General features: G+C 43.1%; 1 protein-coding gene across 1 annotated transcript in view; it reads right to left on the reverse strand.

The window, feature by feature from the left end:
- Nucleotides 1–19,449, reverse strand: part of LOC126474438 (fatty acyl-CoA hydrolase precursor, medium chain-like) — a 162,241-nt gene that overhangs the window by 25,385 nt on the left and 117,407 nt on the right. The gene's annotated exons all lie outside the window — the stretch shown is intronic.

Below are 19,449 nucleotides of genomic sequence, written 5' to 3' on the forward strand. Positions count from 1 at the left end.
TTCCTGCCCCAATCCAGCTAACAGAGGGTGTAGCTGCGAACTTGTGCAGCATAAATACAGTGACAATGTTACGCTTTTCGTCTCTGTTGCATTACGACCAGTCAGTATTAATAATTATTAATGTTTAAGTAACTATTACCATCCTTTCGGGATTGAGTACCGCTATGTTGGTTTGATTGCGCAGTGCGCTGGAGACGAAAGGTGCGTTGTCGCCACGTGCAAGGGCTAAAAATGGCGGTCTTCCGGTTTTCCCGGTCTTCCCGGCTTTCTGTACATTTACACGAAAGTCCTGCGCCTCTCTTACCACCAGCTGCCTCACGCCTGAGCCATTTCTACTTCTTTTACATTAACACAGTTCAGTTACTTAATTAAGGAAAGCCACCCCAAGTCGACAACTGTCCTAAGACACTCCGTGCATTGGAGTATTCACTTCACTGCATGACTCCTATTTGTGTATCTCGTATAATATGGTCTGAGATGACAAAAGTCGTGTGATACCTCCAGTATCGCATCGGACTTCATTTTGCCTGGCGTAGTGCATCAACTCCACGTGGCTTGGACTGAACAAGTCGTCGGAAGTCCGCTGCAGAAATACTGAACCATGCTGCCTCTACACCCTCCCATAATTGTGAAAGTGTTGGTGGTTCACGGTGTAGTGCACGAGCTGTGACCTCGATTATGTCCCGTAAGTGTTCGATGGGACGCATGTCGGGCGGTATGAGTGGACAAATCATTCATTCAAATTATGCAGATTGTTCTTCAAACCAATCACGAACAATTGCGGCCCACTAACATGACATCGTTGTTTGGAGACATAAAGTTCATGATTGGCTGCTGATGGTCTCCAGGTACCGAAGATAAACATTACCAGTCAATGATTGGTTCAGCTGGGCAGTGGACCCAGTTCGTTCCATGTAAACACAGCCCACAGCCACCACCAATTTGCACAGTGCCTTGTTGACAACTTGGGTCCATGTCTTCGTGGCGTCTGCGCCACACTGGAACCCTACTATCAGCCCTTATCACCTGAAATCGGGGCTGAGTTGACCAGGTCATGGTTTCCCAGTTGTCTAGGGTCCATCTCATATGATCATGAGTCCAGGAGAGGTACTCTCGGCCATGTCGTGCTGTTAGGAAAGGTACACCCATCGGTCGTCTGCTACCATAGGCCGTTAACACCAAACTTCAATGCGTTATACTAAGGGATACGTTCATCGTACGTCTCACATTGGTTTCTGTGGTTATATCACGCAGTGTTGCTTGTCTGTTAAGACTGACAGCTCTACACAAACGCCACTGTTGTTGGTTGTTACCTGAAGGCTGACGGCCAATACACTGTTTGCGGTGAGAGGCAAAGCCTAGAATTTAGTAATCTTGGCACACTGTTGACACTGTGAATCTCGGAATATTGAATTCCCTAACGATGTCTACATCTACATCTACATCCATACTCCGCAAGCCACCTGACCGTGTGTGGCGGAGGGTACCTTGAGTACCTCTATCGGTTCTCCCTTCTATTCCAGTCTCGTATTGTTCGTGGAAAGAAGGATTGTCGGTATGCTTCTGTGTGGGCTCTAATGTCTCTGATTTTATCCTCATGGTCTCTTCGCGAGATATACGTAGGAGGGAGCAATATACTGCTTGACTCTTCGGTGAAGGTATGTTCTCGAAACTTTAACAAAAGCCCGTACCGAGCTACTGAGCGTCTCTCCTGCAGAGTCTTCCACTGGAGTTTATCTATCATCTCCGTAACGCTTTCGCGATTACTAAATGATCCTGTAACGAAGCGTGCTGCTCTCCGTTGGATCTTCTCTATCTCTTCTATCAATCCTACCTGGTACGGATCCCACACTGCTGAGCAGTATTCAGGCAGTGGGTGAACAAGCGTACTGTAACCTACTTCCTTTGTTTTCGGATTGCATTTCCTTAGGATTCTTCCAACTAATCTCAGTTTGGCATATGCTTTACCGACGATCAACTTTATATGATCATTCCATTTTAAATCACTCCTAATGCGTACTCCCAGATAATTTATGGAATTAACTGCTTCCAGTTGCTGACCTGCTGAATTGTAGCTAAATGATAAGGGATCTTTCTTTCTATGTATTCGCAGCACATTACACTTGTCTACATTGAGATTCAATTGCCATTCCCTGCACCATGCTGTCAATTCGCTGCAGTTCCTCCTGCATTTCAGTACAATTTTCCCTTGTTACAACCTCTCGATATACCACAGCATCATCCGCAAAAAGCCTCAGTGGACTTCCGATGTCATCCACAAGGTCACTTATGTATACTGTGAATAGCAACGGTCCTACGACACTCCACTGCGGCACACCTGAAATCACTCTTACTTCGGAAGACTTCTCTCCATTGAGAATGAAATGCTGCGTTCTGTTATCTAGGAGCTCTTCAATCCAATCTCACAATTGATCTGATAATCGATATGCTCTTACTTTGTTCATTAAACGACTGTGGGGAACTGTATCGAACGCCTTGCGGAAGTCAAGAAACACGGCATCTACTTGGGAACCCGTGTCTATGGCCCTCTGAGTCTCGTGGACGATGAGCGCGAGCTGGGTTTCACATGATCGTCTTTTTCGAAACCCATGCTGATTCCTACAGAGTAGATTTCTATTCTCCAGAAAAGTCATTACACTCGAACACAATACGTGTTCCAAAATTCTACAACTGATAGACCTTAGAGATATAGGTCTATAGTTCTCCACATCTGTTCGACGTCCCTTTTTGAAAACTGGTATGACCTGTGCCCTTTTCCAATCCTTTGGAACGCTACGCTCTTCTAGAGACCTACGGTGCACCGCTCCAAGAAGCGGGCAAGTTCCTTCGCGTACTCTGTGTAAAATCGAACTGGTATCCCATCAGGTCCAGCGGCCTTTCCTCTTTTGAGTGATTTTAATTGTTTCTCTATCCCTCTATCGTCTGTTTCGATATCTACCATTTTGTCATCTGTGCGACAATCTAGAGAAGGAACTACAGTGCAATTTTCCTCTGTGAAACAGCTTTGGAAAAAGACATTTAGTATTTCGGACTTTAGTCTGTCATCCTCTGTTTCAGTACCAGTTTGGTCACAGAGTGTCTGGACATTTTGTTTTGATCCACCTACCGCTTTGACATAAGACCAAAATTTCTTCTGATTTTCTGCTAAGACAGCACATAGAACTTCACTTTTGAATTCATTGAACGCCTCTCGCATAGCCCTCCTCACACTACATTTTTGGTTGTCTGCAAGGCTTTGGCTATGTTTATGTTTGCTGTGAAGTTCTCTTTGCTTCCGCAGCAGTTTTCTAACTCGGTTGCTGTACCACGGTGGCTCTTTTCCATCTCTTACAATCTTGCTTGGCACATACTCATCTAACACATATTGTAAGATGGTTTTGAACTTTGTCCACTGATCCTCAACACTATCTGTACTTGAGACAAAACTCTGAAATCTGCTTTTTGTCACTTTTGCTAAAGAGAAAAATCTTCCTACCTTTTTTAATATTTCTATTTACGGCTGAAATCATCGATGCAGTAACTGCTTTATGATCGCTGATTCCCTGTTCTGCGTTAACTGTTTCAAATAGTTCGGGTCTGTTTGTCACCAGAAGGTCCAATACGTTATCGACACGAGTCGGGTCTCTGATTAACAGCTCAAGGTAGTTTTCAGATAAAGCACTTAAAAAAATTTCACTGGATTCTTTCTCCCTGCCACCCGTTACAAACGTTTGAGTCTCCCAGTCTATATCCGGCAAATTAAAATATCCACCCAGTACTATAACATGGTGGGGAAATCTGCTTGAAATATTTTCCAAATTATCCTTCAGGTGCTCAGCCACAACAGCTGCTTAGCCAGGGGGCCTATAGAGACATCCTATTACCATGTCTGAGCCTGCTTTAACCGTGACCTTCACCCAAATTATTTCACATTTCGGAATGTCCCATGCATCTAGCTTCAACTACCATTCTGCATTCAAAGTATGTTAATTGCCATCGTGTGGCCATAATAACATCGGAAACCTTTCCACATGAATAACCTGAGTACAGATGACATCTCTGCTAACGCAATGACCTTTTACATCTTGTGTATGTGATACTGCCACTGTCTGTATATGTGCATACTGCTGTCCCATGTCTTGTGTCACCTCAGTTTAATATAAACTGATCCTCTTAAATGTGTTTACAAGTACACAAAGCAACACTTGGAGGATTAAGATATATAGGACTAAGTGATCTAACATCATGATGAATTACACAGTATATTTCATAAATGAGCCGTATGAGAAACATTTAAAGGAACGCAACATGTGGTAACAACACATATCACGACTTTATTTATAAAGGTGCCCCGTTTCTTGTAGTTATGCTGTGGATAAATCTTGCGCCCTATAACAGGGACTTCTCATAACCGTGAGGTTCCTATTGAGCAGTTATAACGTTTACCATTAACTGTTACCTGCAGCTGCACTCGCATATCAATAGCTTTCATATGATGAGGAATGATGGCTAAGAAAGCTACCGTAAGTACAATAACACCAGCTGCCTTCATGTGTCTGCCAGATGGGGTAAGCACAGTTCGTGATGTGATGTGCAGCATGCTCCCCCCCCCCCCCCCCCCCAAAGCTGTATCGAAGCATAATGCGCACGAGCAGTGCATACAGAGGGGCATGGGGAGGAGTACAACAAATAGGGTGCCAGTATGGATTAAACCCACTGAGGATTGCATGAGCATTGTATCCATTACTTTGGACTGTATCACGTAGCATAAATCAACCAATAAAAGGATTTTCACAAATATGATAAAGATCAAAAGTCAAAGAGAAAAAAGCTTTTTCAAAGAGTAAATATTCGTTCCCTAATTCGCGTAATACTTTAAATCAGCAAGTACCTTGTTCTACACACTTTCTAAAGTAGCCTATGTTCTGTCTCAGCGTTCAAGCTACCTGCCTACAAAATTGTATCGAAATCGGTTCAGCGTGTTAATAGTGAAAATGTAAGACAGGATCACTTCCACATTTATAATATTAGCATGGATATTACTTTCAATTACAATATCTTTTTTCCCTTGTCTGATTTTGATGAAGTGAAGCCTAACGGTGCGCAAGCTACACTAAAGTTACAAAACTGCGTCTGAAAACCCTATGAAGCGAATTAGCGCTTTCACACAGAAAAACAGAGAGGTACTACGGTTTCAGATTTTCTTCGGTATCCGGTTTTGATGACATAAAACCTACACGGTGCCCTTAAATATGCTGAAGTTACGTGTGATAACTTCTTAAAAAGTCATTTAGTAGTTTTGATGAACCTTGTGTAAACATACTGAAAGGCATTCACGACCAATTTAGAGATATATTATTAGAATATACTATCTATGTGCTACTGAGTGCCATATCGTCTAAATTTCCATAAATATCAAGCCCAATTTTAGTCCTAGTTTGCATCACAAAGGACAAAAGCGCAACCCACATCTAAATACTGAACTTCGAGTCAACCTGTCAGGGATTACACTTTATTGTCTCTTCTAGGTTATGTGAAGTTAGAGATCACAGGAGGAGGGAGGACCTACTGGTATGCACAATGTGATGAAGTTTAACAAACTATTTAGCTGCCATGAAAATATTTATTCACAACGATTGAGCGTGTTCCTGAACTGCATTTAGACATGGGAAATATACAGAGTGAGCCACCAAGAATAACTCCGAAAGTGTGACAGCAGTTGAAAAGATTGTGGGACAAAGGTTTGCGGTCGCTTCAGAGATATGAAGGTCCACCTTGTTTCTTTTTTTTCTTTTTCTTAATGGAATGCTATAGTTTGGTACTTGTTTTCTGATAGCCGCTATCGAGACGAATCCAATGATGTGTAAAGTAAGGTGTTTCAAGGTCAACGAAGGTCACAAAGGTTGCATGAAATTTCAGTTACAGAAGGTGCTCGAAGTGATTACCACTGGTATCAATGCAGTGCTGCAATAATGGATTGAGTGTTGTTCCTTATCACATCAGCACTTATCGAAGCAGATGGTCTGGCAGTTCTCTCTAACATATCTTCAGGTGTAGTTGGAACGTCTTTACAAGCAATGTCTTTTACGAATCCCCACGAGAAAAAATCCAGAGGTGTCAAGTCTGGCGAACGACCCGGCCACGACACATCTCCTTCGCGTCCAAACCTACGGTTTGGGAATTGTCTCTGAAACTCATTTCTAGTCATCACCGAAAATGTGCCGGACACCCATCGTGTTGATACCACATTCTGTTCATTGTTCATAAAGGTATTTCTTCCAATAACAGACCCAATGTTTCTTGCAGGAATGTGGTGTACTTCCTACCATTAAGATTTCATTCGATGAAATCGGGGCCTATAATTCTGTCCTCCAGAATCCCGCACCATACATCCACCGACCGCGGTTTATGGTATGCAATTTGCCGCAGCCAACATGGATTTCCAATTACCCAATAATGCATGTTATGCAAATTAACATTTCTATGTTAGTGACTGCAGCCTCGTCAGTAACCAAAATCAAATTAATGAATGTGCCATCTTTCTGAATCTAAAATTGAGCCCATCGGTAGAATTCAATGCGACGCATACAATCCGTACTAGATAATTCTTGGTGTAGACTGATATGGTAAGGATGGCATTTAAGGCGATGCAGATTACGAACAACACTATTCTGCCCCATGCCAGATTCCCTTGCGATTCCCTAACACAAGGCTCTCGAACCACAGTGGCAAGAGTACAAATTTGCGTTTCCTCGTTAGTAACTTTCCTTTGCTGGATATGTTTCCGATGCGTTAAAGATCCAGTTGTCCTCAATTTATCGTACACATATTTACATGTACGACGTTTATGGTGAGTACGTTGAGGATGTCTTTCGACGTATGAGTCTCCAGCTCTCACTGAATTTCGTTGTAATTCTCCATAAATGAGAAGCATATCGATTTGTTCTCCAAAGGATAATTAATACCACTCAATCCATGATAAGAAGATTGCAGCACTGCATTGATACCAATGGTCATCACTTCGAACACCTTCTGTAAATGGATGTTCATGCCACCTTTGTGACCTTCGTTGACCTTCAAAGATCTTACTGCTACACATCATTGGATTAGTCTAGATATGGGCTGTTAGAAAATAAGTGCCAAACTGTAGCATCCCATTTAAAAAAACAAAGTTGACATTCATATCTCTGACGCGACACAACCTAACAACAAAAAACCAATGGCGCCCGTTGTCCTAAGCAACATTTTTTCCACAAACTTTTCAGCTACTATCATACTTCCGAGTTATTCTAGGTGGCATAGTTAGTGACTCACCCTGTATAAGAAACCTAACACTGTGGTTCGTTATAAACTGTAATAACTGAACGAAAATTATTACTCAATAAGGATTGTGTTGACTAAAGAACGCAACTTGGACGAGCAGTTGTTCACATCCAAAAACATTCAGAATCACAAAACAACTAAAAGTGAAATTCAGCATTCTCTATTTGCGACTGAATCGTTAAGTCGAATAACAGCTAACTTCGGAGACGATGCGTGAATCGGGACCGATTAAAGAACAAATTCGGTTCTGTCTGAACCTAAGTGGTAACCGAAATGTCACTCTCGAGAATTTCGCACCACTTCTAACGATAGAGGTTAATCATTTTATAAATCTTAACTCAAAGCTGAACTAACTCCCAGCCAATATTGCCGTTCAGGTATGCACAGAAGCAGCAGGTCATAACTACGAACTCTCAGCTGCGACTTATCTGCGTCCAAGTAATTTGTGACTGAACTCTAAACTGTCTCTCCTCTGTGTACAGAGAGCGCACTGACCAACATCAAGGTGAGTTTTCCAGAAATAGCAGACGTCTCCTCCAGTCAGAAGGCAGGAGAGACAATGCCTGGTTCATTCGCCTCAAAATGTTCCACTGGTTTTAATGTCCAAAAATTCGAAAAAAGTCGTACGGTCCGAAAGAGCCAGTTGCGAGAGTTTCCGATACGAAAACGCGAAGGTAACGTTCCCACGCCCGCTAGACCGGCGACTAGAACCAGATTTGAAAATTGAACTGCCATTCCCAAGTTTGTTAAGCAAATATATACCAAGACTGAATACTGTATGTATGTATTTATACTCTGTTTTCCTTATGCTATTGCCTACTGTGCCAGTGGATGTTTTCTTCTATTGTTAGGCGATATTATAAGCTATGTTTGGATTGCAATATTTTTAAATCAGTTTGTATTTTAGCTGGGTAGTGGTTGTGGGCTATTAACGGTCAGTAAACGCGCTAAGGGAGCTGTTACTTTTTACTGTTCCGAACATGTTGTTTTTAAAGTTTCTGCTTGTTTTTTCTATGTGTTGTGACTGGCAAGTGTTGCATGTGAGTCCATATATGTCTGATCACTTGAACTTATCTCTGGGTGTTTTCTGTGTTCTGAGATTTTTCTGTCTTGTGTTGTCTGTCCTGTATCATATATCAAGTATCTGCTGCTTGAATATTTTGCCTATTCTGTGTAAAATTGTGTTATTGTGGATGAACATATGCCGTTAGTTTTGTATGTATGTTGTTGCTCTGTTGCGTCTTGCACGTGGGCATTGTGTGTGTGTGTGTTGTATTCCTGCGTGTTGTGTAGTGTCTTCTGTGTATAAGGCAAGGTCATTCCTTTCGCATTTACTTATTTGTTGGTTCGGCTTGTCTATGATATGGGTATCATAGCCATTTTCCACTGCCATATTGTTTAATTTGTTGAGCTCCTGTGTGTAGTTCTGTTTTCTTATGGTTTTCCTCTTTAAACTATGAAGCATGAATCTGAAGCTTGCTTGTTTGTGTGCCAATGGGTGGTTTGACAGTTTGTGAATGGTGCTCCTTATGGATGTCGGTTTCCCGAATATTATCATGAGGAGCATTTATTTTTAGTAAATTTTAGTAATACAGTGCATCATATGTTCCTGTCTCTAAAATGAAGTGAATTTTTTAGCTTTGGATTTTTTTGTGGCACTCTTTTCATCCGTACTTTTGACAATGTATTTTAGTGTTTTTCAGTGTTTGTTGAATGTTTTCCTGGTACCTTGCTGTTGAGTCACTGGTGAACTGCATATCAGGCAGACCTCATATCCTATAATTTTAATGGCAAACACGGCCAGTGCAAGCGCAGTAAGTCCAAATGATGAATAATTCTTACAATAGCCGTCACGGTAACTGAAGGCCATTCTCCTGATTCAAAAAATTTTGTCCTTAGAGGTGTGAGCGAATGAGAGCAATGTTATATGCGCCGAGTTCGCAGGATCCTTAACTGTGCCCTTAAGTCTTTAATCCATGTACCTGGATATTAAAACTGTTGCAAAGCGGTGTGTAGTGTCAATATGTCGGTGCGTGAGAGACTCAGCAAACTGAAAGCACAAATTCGATGAGTTCGTCCACACACGGATCACTCTCAGCGTGGCAATGCCAGAGAATACATGACGCTGCGAATGTGCAACAATCCGAGGAACCGCGCTGCTGCTACGGTCGCAGGTTCGAATCCTGCCTCGGGTATGGATGTGTGTGATGTTCCTAGGTTAGTTAGGCTGAAGTAGTTCTAAGTCTAGGGGACTGCTGACCTCAGATGTTAAGTCCCATAGTGCTTAGAGCCATTTGAACCATTTGAACAATCCGACCCCTTGGGTTCACTGTCTTAGATGATGCTCCATACAGTCTCGACTTGGCTCCATCCGATTTTAATCTGTTTCCAGAACACCTTCGAGCATTTCAGTTTGATAATGATGAAGCGGTGGAACCAGAGGTGAGTTTGTGGCTCCATCAACAAACATTCTATGGTGACTCTATCAACAAACTGATTTCTCCTTGGAAGGAATGTTATTGTAATGTATGCCAGAACAGGGTTCGAACACGGGTCTCCTGCTTACTAGACAGATTCTATGTTCGAATATTTATTGTTTGCAAAGATCACGGAATAAAGTAAATAAAACGACCCTAGCTACTTATGTGGCCGAAAACTACACTAGAAACTAAGCGGACTTGTCATGAATGATCGAAAAATTCGTAAACTTCTACAACGAAGATAAATAGCACTACTAAAAACAGCTAAGTAATCAGCTACTGTGCGCTTCCACTAAAAAGTAGGTCAGAATATCTCTAAACAGTCTAGGTAAAAACCAGAAGCTTTATTACACTTCGCTGGTTCACCTGAAGGTATCTGGCACGTCGCTACATGAAGTATCGTGCGTGGCGGAAGACGACAACCGGCTGCACTCCCGAAACATCACCGAATAACTTTTATATGTGTTGCATAAAATTTTAAAAGTGTGAGCTATGTCCGTAATGGTACGTATTCGTCAGTCAAATGTGTAGCATAAGTTTAATGTAACTGTAGATATACTGATAAAAAAGTATAATTTTTAAAGCGATTTTATATCGTTTTTTGCATGGTGTCAGCTTTATCAGGAGCTAAGTTGGTCTATTCGTTAGACTATATATGCTAAAAGTGGAGAACTAATTACGTAGAAGTTGATACTGAGGTTGCTGGGTGACCATGGGTGGTGGATATCAAATATTTATCACCACTTACTTAAATAGGAAGACTTGAGTACGATAGTGTCAGCTAAATATGCAGCGCCATTGGGGTGGGCTAGCTGTGTGAATCCAAGATAATGTTTATTTTCCAAAAGTCGTTGGCATCATCACAAAGAGAGAAATTCCTAATATAAGGTAAATATACTTCCGGGAAAAAATTGGTACATCAGAAAAGACATGGTCGATTTTGATCCGATGACGGCATATTTAACCTGGACGATGTACTGATAATGGTTTCAACGTCGTCCGCTAACAGGTAAAGCAACGGCATAGCTACCAGAGTGACATCAATGTCTACCCCTTAACAGGGAATGTTCACAGCCAGAGCCGGCCGGAGTGGCCGAGCGGTTCTAGGCGCTACAGTCTGGCACCGCGCGACCGCTACGGTCGAAGGTTCGAATCCTGCCTCGGGCATGGATGTGTGTGATGTCGTTAGGTTAGTTAGGTTTAAGTAGTTCTAAGTTCTAGGGGACTGATGACCTCAGAAGTTAAGTCCCATAGTGCTCAGAACCATTTGAACCATTTTTTTTTTTTTTCACAGCCAGAAGCCTCGGTGTGGTGCAAACGTGTGAAGCAAGTAGGTAACCATGCCACGGAGACGCACTCGTGCTTCGTACAGTCAACTGAGCAAGTTTGAAAGGGATCAAACTGCGGCCTTTCGAATGTCGATATTGTTAATTTAGAGAATCGCCACGCAAGTCGCACTTGGTGCGTCATTCCTGCTGGTATCAGTGGCCGCGTAAACATTCTCACACCCGTAGACGAAGTTCTGGACGTCCACGCTACACAGACGGTCGCCAAGATCGTCGTATTGTAAGGGCAGGAGTGGAAGATGGTACAGCTACCGCAGCACGTATAAGAGGGCTTGTGAGCCTAAACGTGTCAACACGAAATATTGCGAACAGATTATTAGCATTGAGATTACGGGCACGCACACCTCTATCCCGTCTTCCACTCAGGCCACAGCGTCGACGTGCACGGCTCTAATGTTGTTGTCAGGGGATCACTTGGAATGGTGCGCCCTGGTCTTCAGCGATGAAAGCAGATTCTGGCTGCACGCAGGTGATGGATGCCTGTGCGTGCGACGCAGACCTGGTGAACGCTGTCTCGTAGAGTGCAGTCATCCAAGACACACTTGCCCCATCCCAGGTCTTATTGTCCGGGGTGCGATAAGCTATAACTCTCGCTCGCCTTTGTTGATTCTGGACGAGACGCTAACCAGCGCTCTGTACGTGAAGAATGTTGTAAGACCCGTTCTTTTGCCGTTCTTGCAGCAGGGAAGTGATGTGCTGATGTGTTGTTCCAACAGGCTAACCTCGCTCACATACTGCCCATGAAACTCAGTGGGCTCTATAACACGTGGAGCAACTTCCCTCGCAGCACGATCTCCGGGGTAGTCTCCAATCGAGGGCTCTTACAGGTCTACGTGAACAAGTTGAGCAGGCGTGGAATAACATATCCCAGGACAGAATTCGGCATCTGTACGGCCGACTGGATGCCAGAGTCAGCGTCTGCATTGCCACGCACGGAGGCTGAACCACGTACTAACATGTATGTTCCATCCATCTGTAAATGCAGTCATTTCAAGTACACTATATGCACTATTGCAACAATAAATACTCAGTGAACCGGCAACCTCTAAAATCGTATAGTAAATTATTTCACGACAGTGTACTTTTGATAGTTATAATCGAATGAAGTTAATAGCTCTCACGATCGCAAGATCGCTTTCTCTAGTGTTCTTGTCTTTTTAGCAATAAGACAACCGTAAATATTGTCGCACAGCAGTGCATTTCGTTATCAGGCGGTGGGGGCGCTGTGCAGTTTGGTGGACACGACTGCACCGTGAAACCGTCACTTTGCAGGTCTCCACAAGCGTTCCGCGCTCATGCTCTGTGCACTGTATGAGCCTCGCACGGGAGTGTCAGTCTCGTGACCCGCTCTCACGAGCATACTCACATCTCTGGCGGACGCGGCTGCAAAAGGGCTCGCGCTGCGTTAGACCAATTGGCGTGAGTTTTCTCTCTGGCCAATCAGAATATTTCATGCTACATTATTGAATATTCTCTTGTTACGCGTGGCACCGATTCTTTCATGTGACTCGAAGATATTTCAGCATCTCTGAGCCACCATGAGCGGGCTTTCTTTATTCAAACCTGTGAAATGTGAATATATTTTAAGTGATAATTAACATAAGAAAATGATGCCTAAAGACAGTTTTTGTTTGTTACGGTTCCTTATCTCAATCAGTAAAGATGGAGATCTTATAACGTCACTTTGTTGTTCGTCTGTCTGTTAAGAACGCCTTTCTCAGAAACGGGTAGACGTATCAACTTTAAATTTATATCACACATTAAGATCTACAGCGCCTTGATGTAGCACAAAATTTAAGCTTCTAAGTCAATGCAGTCAAAAGATAACGCGATTAATGTCACATATTTTGATACTCACAAAAGCAGTCATCAAGACCTATAGGGTACTTCCCGTTCACCTACAATCACGAAATTTGGCTATAAGCAAAGTTTCACAGCGCAAGTAAATTCGTAATTGTATCGCACTACAAAAAAAAAAAATTTTTTTGTCGTTTGTTATCTCACTCCCTGTCCGTATATTAAGACCCCTTATTCTCACAAACCGGCTGGGGTATTACGTTGAAATTTATGTCACATACTGAGATCTACGGTTTCTTGGCCGTGTAAAACACCCAAGGTTCTGAGTTAATTCAGTCACCAGACACGGTCATTTGTGTCGCGTATTTTGATACTCGCCCACTCATTAAAACATATAAGGTGCATCACGTTACAGTTAAAGCAACACAAAAAATCCAAAATTTCTTAATCTGCAATTACATGTCACGAAAAATATGTCTTTTTTATGTGTTATCTGTCAGTCAGTCTGTGAAGACCCCTTTTTCTCAAGAACGGGTAGACGTATCATATTGAAATATATGCCACGTACTAAGACGCACGGTTCATTGGCGGTGCAAGAAATGTAAAGTTCTAAGTCAGTCTAGTCAAAAGATACTGAAATTTATGTCCCGTATTTTGATACTCGCTAACTCACTCATGAAAACGTACAGGGTGGTACCAGTGGCACTAGAACCATGAAATTTGGCTAGAAGCAACAGTACACACTTCAAGCAAGGGAAAAAACTCAAAAATTGAGAATTGTAATTACATCAAACAAAAAAATATTTTTTTTTGTCATTTCTTATCCGAATGTCTGTCTGTCTGTGCAGTCACCCTTTTCTGTTACAATTGAAAACGCGAAATTAAGCAGAAAAATTAAAGCATTCACGGAAGTCTTGGAATTCCTGGGACCTATATCTCGCCAGTATCGATATCAATAACAGACAAAAATTATTGAGGTTCTCGATTCCCGGGAGCTATCTACATATGTAATTACGTTTCAGCGGAATGTTCAGAGCGCGAGTACTTCTCCCACTTGGCCAATATTTTGGTTATTACCTTAATTTTACATCATACAACTATGCAGGACCGTTAGTTCATTATCCTGTCCTGCTAGCTTGTCATCTATGACCTAACGAAATTTTGAATTTGGTTAGAGAGTTAATACATTACTTTGTGTTTAAACGCAAAAATTGTTCCATCAAGATACTCGCTATTACTTACGTTTTACTTTGGCAGATCCATTTTCTTTCGCGTTCACATAAGTTATGAAGAACCACCCATAAATACTATACATATTTCGCAGACATTTTTTATAACGTTAACTTTTCCCTTCTCAAAAAACATAGTGTAAACGTTATTATTAAGGCACTGACGGCCAATGGTTCCTTCAGTGCAGATTCACATAAACTTGAACTCTTACGGGAATCGGGAGATGTCGGGAGTGATGATGCTAATGATCGGAGGCACTACATCAGTAGTCTGTGGCATACCTTAAGAATTTGGGGCTGACGGGAGGTGTACTAGGATGGTCTATGCGGTTGAGGTGACCACTGTGTCCGTATGACGCAGTGGTCAGTGCATTTACCTAGTAAGCAGCAGATGTGGGCTCGAATCTCATGCCAGCTTTGGTTTTCAGCTTGCCCCATTGATATCAATCAGTGACGATTCGTAGTTAATGTCTTTTGTTCCTTTGCACCTTGAATAAAGATTCAGTAGAGCTCCAGCCTCAGAACAGGACGGAGCCAGCAGCAGCAGCTTACCGTTCGTACACAGTTTGATACATCGTATGGTTTAATGGTATTCTAACTTGCTTCTGAGTAGATGAGAACAGCAGCTGTTTATTTAGATGTTTTAACACTGCTATTTAATTTTGTTGTAAGAGTTTGCTTATTTTGTTTCTGCTGGGTGCATTCAGTTTTCTGGGTTAGAGTTACATTACCTGTGGTTTAGACAATAATTCATTAAAGACAGATACGGACTGCGCCTGTTATGTACAGATGCAAGGAAAATTCGTCACTTTGTGTAAACAACTGGTAGCTGTGTTAGTCACGGACGACAGACTACAGTCTGCTGTCCTGAGCTGCGCTGGCTTTGGAGTGTCTGAGACGAACGCTTTGGGATCTCTCCACCTATAGCGTCGCCCGGTACACTGACGCCACGATTCACACGTTGCCGGCCGGTGTGGCCGTGCGGTTAAAGGCGATTCAGTCTGGAGCCGCGTGACCGCTACGGTCGCAGGTTCGAATCCTGCCACGGGCATGGATGTGTGTGATGTCCTTAGGTTTAATTAGTTCTAAGTTCTAGGCGACTGATGACCTCAGAAGTTGCGTCGCATAGTGCTCAGAGCCATTTGAACCATTTTTTTGATTCACACGTTGCGGCCTGTTGACACTTACCGATGATATGCTAACAGTGGCGGGGTCGCAAATCTCTCGGCAGAAGGTGAAAGTGGATGAAAGCGTTTCATGCTTACGCCGTAACAGCAGGCTTGACGTATTGCCTGTGCATGGTACGCCTCGCGTGCTGGGACTGTGGCAGAGCACAGAGTGTGAGATCGCTTGTCACCGGGAACTCCAGCTTTAGAGTCCCTCAGGAAAATAGCGAGAAAATCCTGTGTCGATTCTGTTTGCGGTACAGGTGGTGTAGTCCGAGACGTGGAGGAAATTCTACCGGCAGCAAATGAACGTGCTGGATGCACCCGGCTGCAAGTCGTGGCTGATGTTGGTGCGTATGATGCCTGTCGCCTTGGTTCAGAGTATTCCATCTGTTCCTGCTGGTAGCTGCCTGATTTGACGAAGCCTCGCCCGCAAGGTGGAAGCATCTTTACCAAGACCGATCGTAGTTCTGCGGTTTGCAGCAAAATGGAATGTAGAAACCAGAGGCTCACACGATTCTGTGACGGTATCAGATGCAAATTTCTCGACTTCCGCTATTGGGTAGAGAACTGTCGTATTTCCCTTAATTGGTCAGTCCTGCACTACACGCAGGAAGCAGCTACGCTGAGGTGACAAAAGCCACTGGACATCGATATGCACATATACAGATGGCGGTAGAATCGCGAACACAAGGTATAAAAGGGTAGTGCGATGGCGGAGATGAGACGACAATTAACATATTTAGAATGCGGAATGGTAGTTGGAGCTAGATGCATGGCAAATTCGATTCCAGAAATCGTTAGGGAATTCAATACTCCGAAATCTACTGTGTCAAGTGTGCCCAGAATACCAAATTTCATTCGTTAATTCTCACCGTGGACAACGCAGTAGCCGACGGCCTTCATTTAACGACCGAGAGCAGATGCATTTCCTAACGGACAATCAACAGTGCATGAAATAACCACAGAAATCAATGCGGGATGTACAATGAACGTATCCATTGGGGTAGAGTGGTGAAATTTAGCGGTAATGGACTATGGCAGCAGGCGACCAATGCGAATGCCTTTGTTAACAGCACATCGCCATTCGTGGGCTCGTGACTATATCGGCTGGACACTAGCCGACTGGAAAATCGTGGTCTGGTCAGATGAGACCCGATTTCGGTTGGTAAGAGCTGGTGGTAGTGATGGAGTGCAGCGCAGGCTCCGTAATAGTGTGTGCTGTGTTTACATGGAATGGACAGGGTCCTGGTTAAGTTCGGTTACTGGGATTGTTTTTCTGTTGCTTAAGACGACTCGCCTACTTGGAGACCTTTTACAACCATTCATGGATTTCATGATCCGAATCAAAGATGGAATTTTTTTGTGGATGACATGTCACCAGGCCACAGTTGTTCACGATTGGTTTGATGGACATTCTGGACATTTCGAGCCTTTAGGCACTCCAGGTTGTCCGCTATGAATCCCGTGAAACATCTATGGAAACGAGACGCCATTTCTTGCACAAAATCCTGCAACGGCTGCACTTTCGCAATTATGGATGCCTATAGAGGCATCATGGCTCAATATTTCTGGAGGTGGCGTCCAACGAGTTGTTGAGTCCATGCCGAGTCGAGTTACTGCTTCACGCCAGGCATTAGCAGGTACTAGGGACAGAAAGCTGGCTGAAACCAGAAAAGCAACGAATTTCTGAAACCCGATTGGAATGTGTATCAGAAAGACTGTCGAAAGCTGGCTGTGGAAGCTTTTTTAGAGCCATAAAAATAAGATAAATTCTAGCGAGATTATAACAGATTCCGAATGCGAGATAATTTGGGCGAAGACAAGCGATAAAGGTGGATAAAATGGTTTTATAGACCCCATGGCTCAGCAACAGTAGTGGCGGAACAATTGAGGGGAAACGCAGAGAGCATTTCGTGTAAACTTTCTGTTCATGTTACAGTTTGAGGTGTTACAGTTTGAGGTGAAGATTTTATTCAGTCAGCTGCAGACTGGGAGACTCAAGTGATTATGACGCGTTCAGGGACAGAGATTCGCGTGATATTGTTGAAAGTGCTTTATCCGAAAATTAACTTGAGCAGTTAATCTAGAACCGATTCGTGAAGATAACATCCTAGACCTGTGAGTGAGAGACAGACCCAAACTTCTAAACTCATCGTAGAACAGAAAATCGGTGCTCACGAGACCATTTACAGCATCATTATACACGGCTGTATATTGGAATACAAAGAAAGGCATAAGAGCTTTCTGCTTAACACGAGCGATAAGAAACAGGTTTCAGATTATTACCTGAGCGGTCAGCACGAAAATTTCAGACCCACCTCTAAAAATGTTGAGTATCGGTGGATGAATCTCAAGAGCTTCGTGCAATACGCTTTAGGCAGTTATGTGCCAAGCAAAGTTGTGAGGGATGGAAAAGACCCGCTGTGCTTCGACAGCCACGTTAGCAAACTGTTAACGTTAGAAACTTGCTTCGAAAGCAAAGAGACATTCACTGACAATTTAAACGTAACCGAAGCCTCAGAAACAAACAAGAGTTAGAGAAAACCAAAAATAGCGCAAGGAGCGTCATGAATGGCTGGCTCTGAGCACTATGGGACTTAACATCTGAGGTCATCAGTCCCCTATAACTTAGAACTACTTAAACCTAACTAACCTAAGGACATCACACACATCCATGCCCGAGGCAGGGTTCGAACCTGCGACCGTAGTGGTCACGCGGTTCCAGACTGAAGCGCCTATAACCGCACGGCCACACCGGCCGGCCGTCATGAATGAAGCCTTCAACGAATTCTAAAGCACAATTTTGTCTACGACTTGCCAGAAAATCCTACGAATATTTGGTCTCATGTTAAATCTAAGAAGACACAGAAAGAGCCGAAATACTGGATTGTAGTGCCTGGTCTAAATCGTCGCGCGAAAGACAAAGAATGTGGCTGCCTGATAGAAATGCTGAACAGAGGGAAGACCACTGGACCTGGGTCCCTGTGGCATACCAGTACATTTCTAGACAGAGTATGCGAAAGAACTTGTCCCTCTTCTGTCAGCATTGTACCGTAGATCTCTGGAGAAACGAAGTGTTCCTGGTGATTGGAAAAAAGTGGGGATCATTCCCGTTTTGAAGAAGGGTCGTGGCACAGATGCAATTTTAAAACGCTGGAAGGTGTTTTACGTTCGTTTATTATGACATTTCTGGATATCTAAAATTTTCTCCCTAGGAACAACCAAGGTTTCCGGAAACAACAATCGTGTGAAACACAGTTCACTCAGTTCCTTCGCGAGACCCAGAAAGCAGCAGGTACAGGCGCCCGGGTGAATACCGTATTCCTCGACTTCCGGAAGGCATTCGATACAATTCCGCACTGCTAAGTAACGAGAAAAAAATACGAGCGTCCGGCATGTAAGACCAACAGGGTGACTGGACTGAAGAGTAATCAGAACACAGCATGTCGTTCTGAACGGAGTCTTCCGACGTAGAGATCTGGCGTGCCCCAGGCAAGTGTTACAGGGCCGATACTTTTCACAATATATATATAAATGACTTAGTAGCTGACATTGGAAGTTCCATGAGGCTTTTCACGGAATGTTGTGTACAGAATAGCTGTCACGCAAGAAAATCAGAGTGAAACGCAGGAAGACCTGCAGGGGATTGTCGATTGGTGCAGGGAATGGCAATTGATCCACAACACCAATAAATGTAACGTATTGCGAATACATTTACAAAAAGATCCTTATCGTATGATTACGTGACTGTAGGACAATCAGTAGAAATTGTTTTTTTTTCATAAAATACCTAGGAGTTTGTGTAGGAACAATATGAAATGGAACGGTCACCTAGAATTAATCGCGATTAAGGCAGATGGTAGACTGTGATTCATTGAAAGAATCAAAAATGGCTCTAAATGGGTCAAATAAATTTTCTTTGTAATAAAGTGGTAAGGACAAATTTGTAGCTCTCAGCATATTCTGCTAACGTTTGGCTTTCGTAGAAGATGGCACAATGTCTATGGGGCCCCAGTGATGTAAAAATATGGCAATTCATTTATCTAAAGATAATGTGTCATCTATTTATCAAGTATTTGAGTCTCATATTCCGTAGACATTCGTT

The sequence above is a fragment of the Schistocerca serialis genome, chromosome 4 (genome assembly GCF_023864345.2).
Source record: "Schistocerca serialis cubense isolate TAMUIC-IGC-003099 chromosome 4, iqSchSeri2.2, whole genome shotgun sequence".
NCBI lineage: Eukaryota > Metazoa > Arthropoda > Insecta > Orthoptera > Acrididae > Schistocerca > Schistocerca serialis.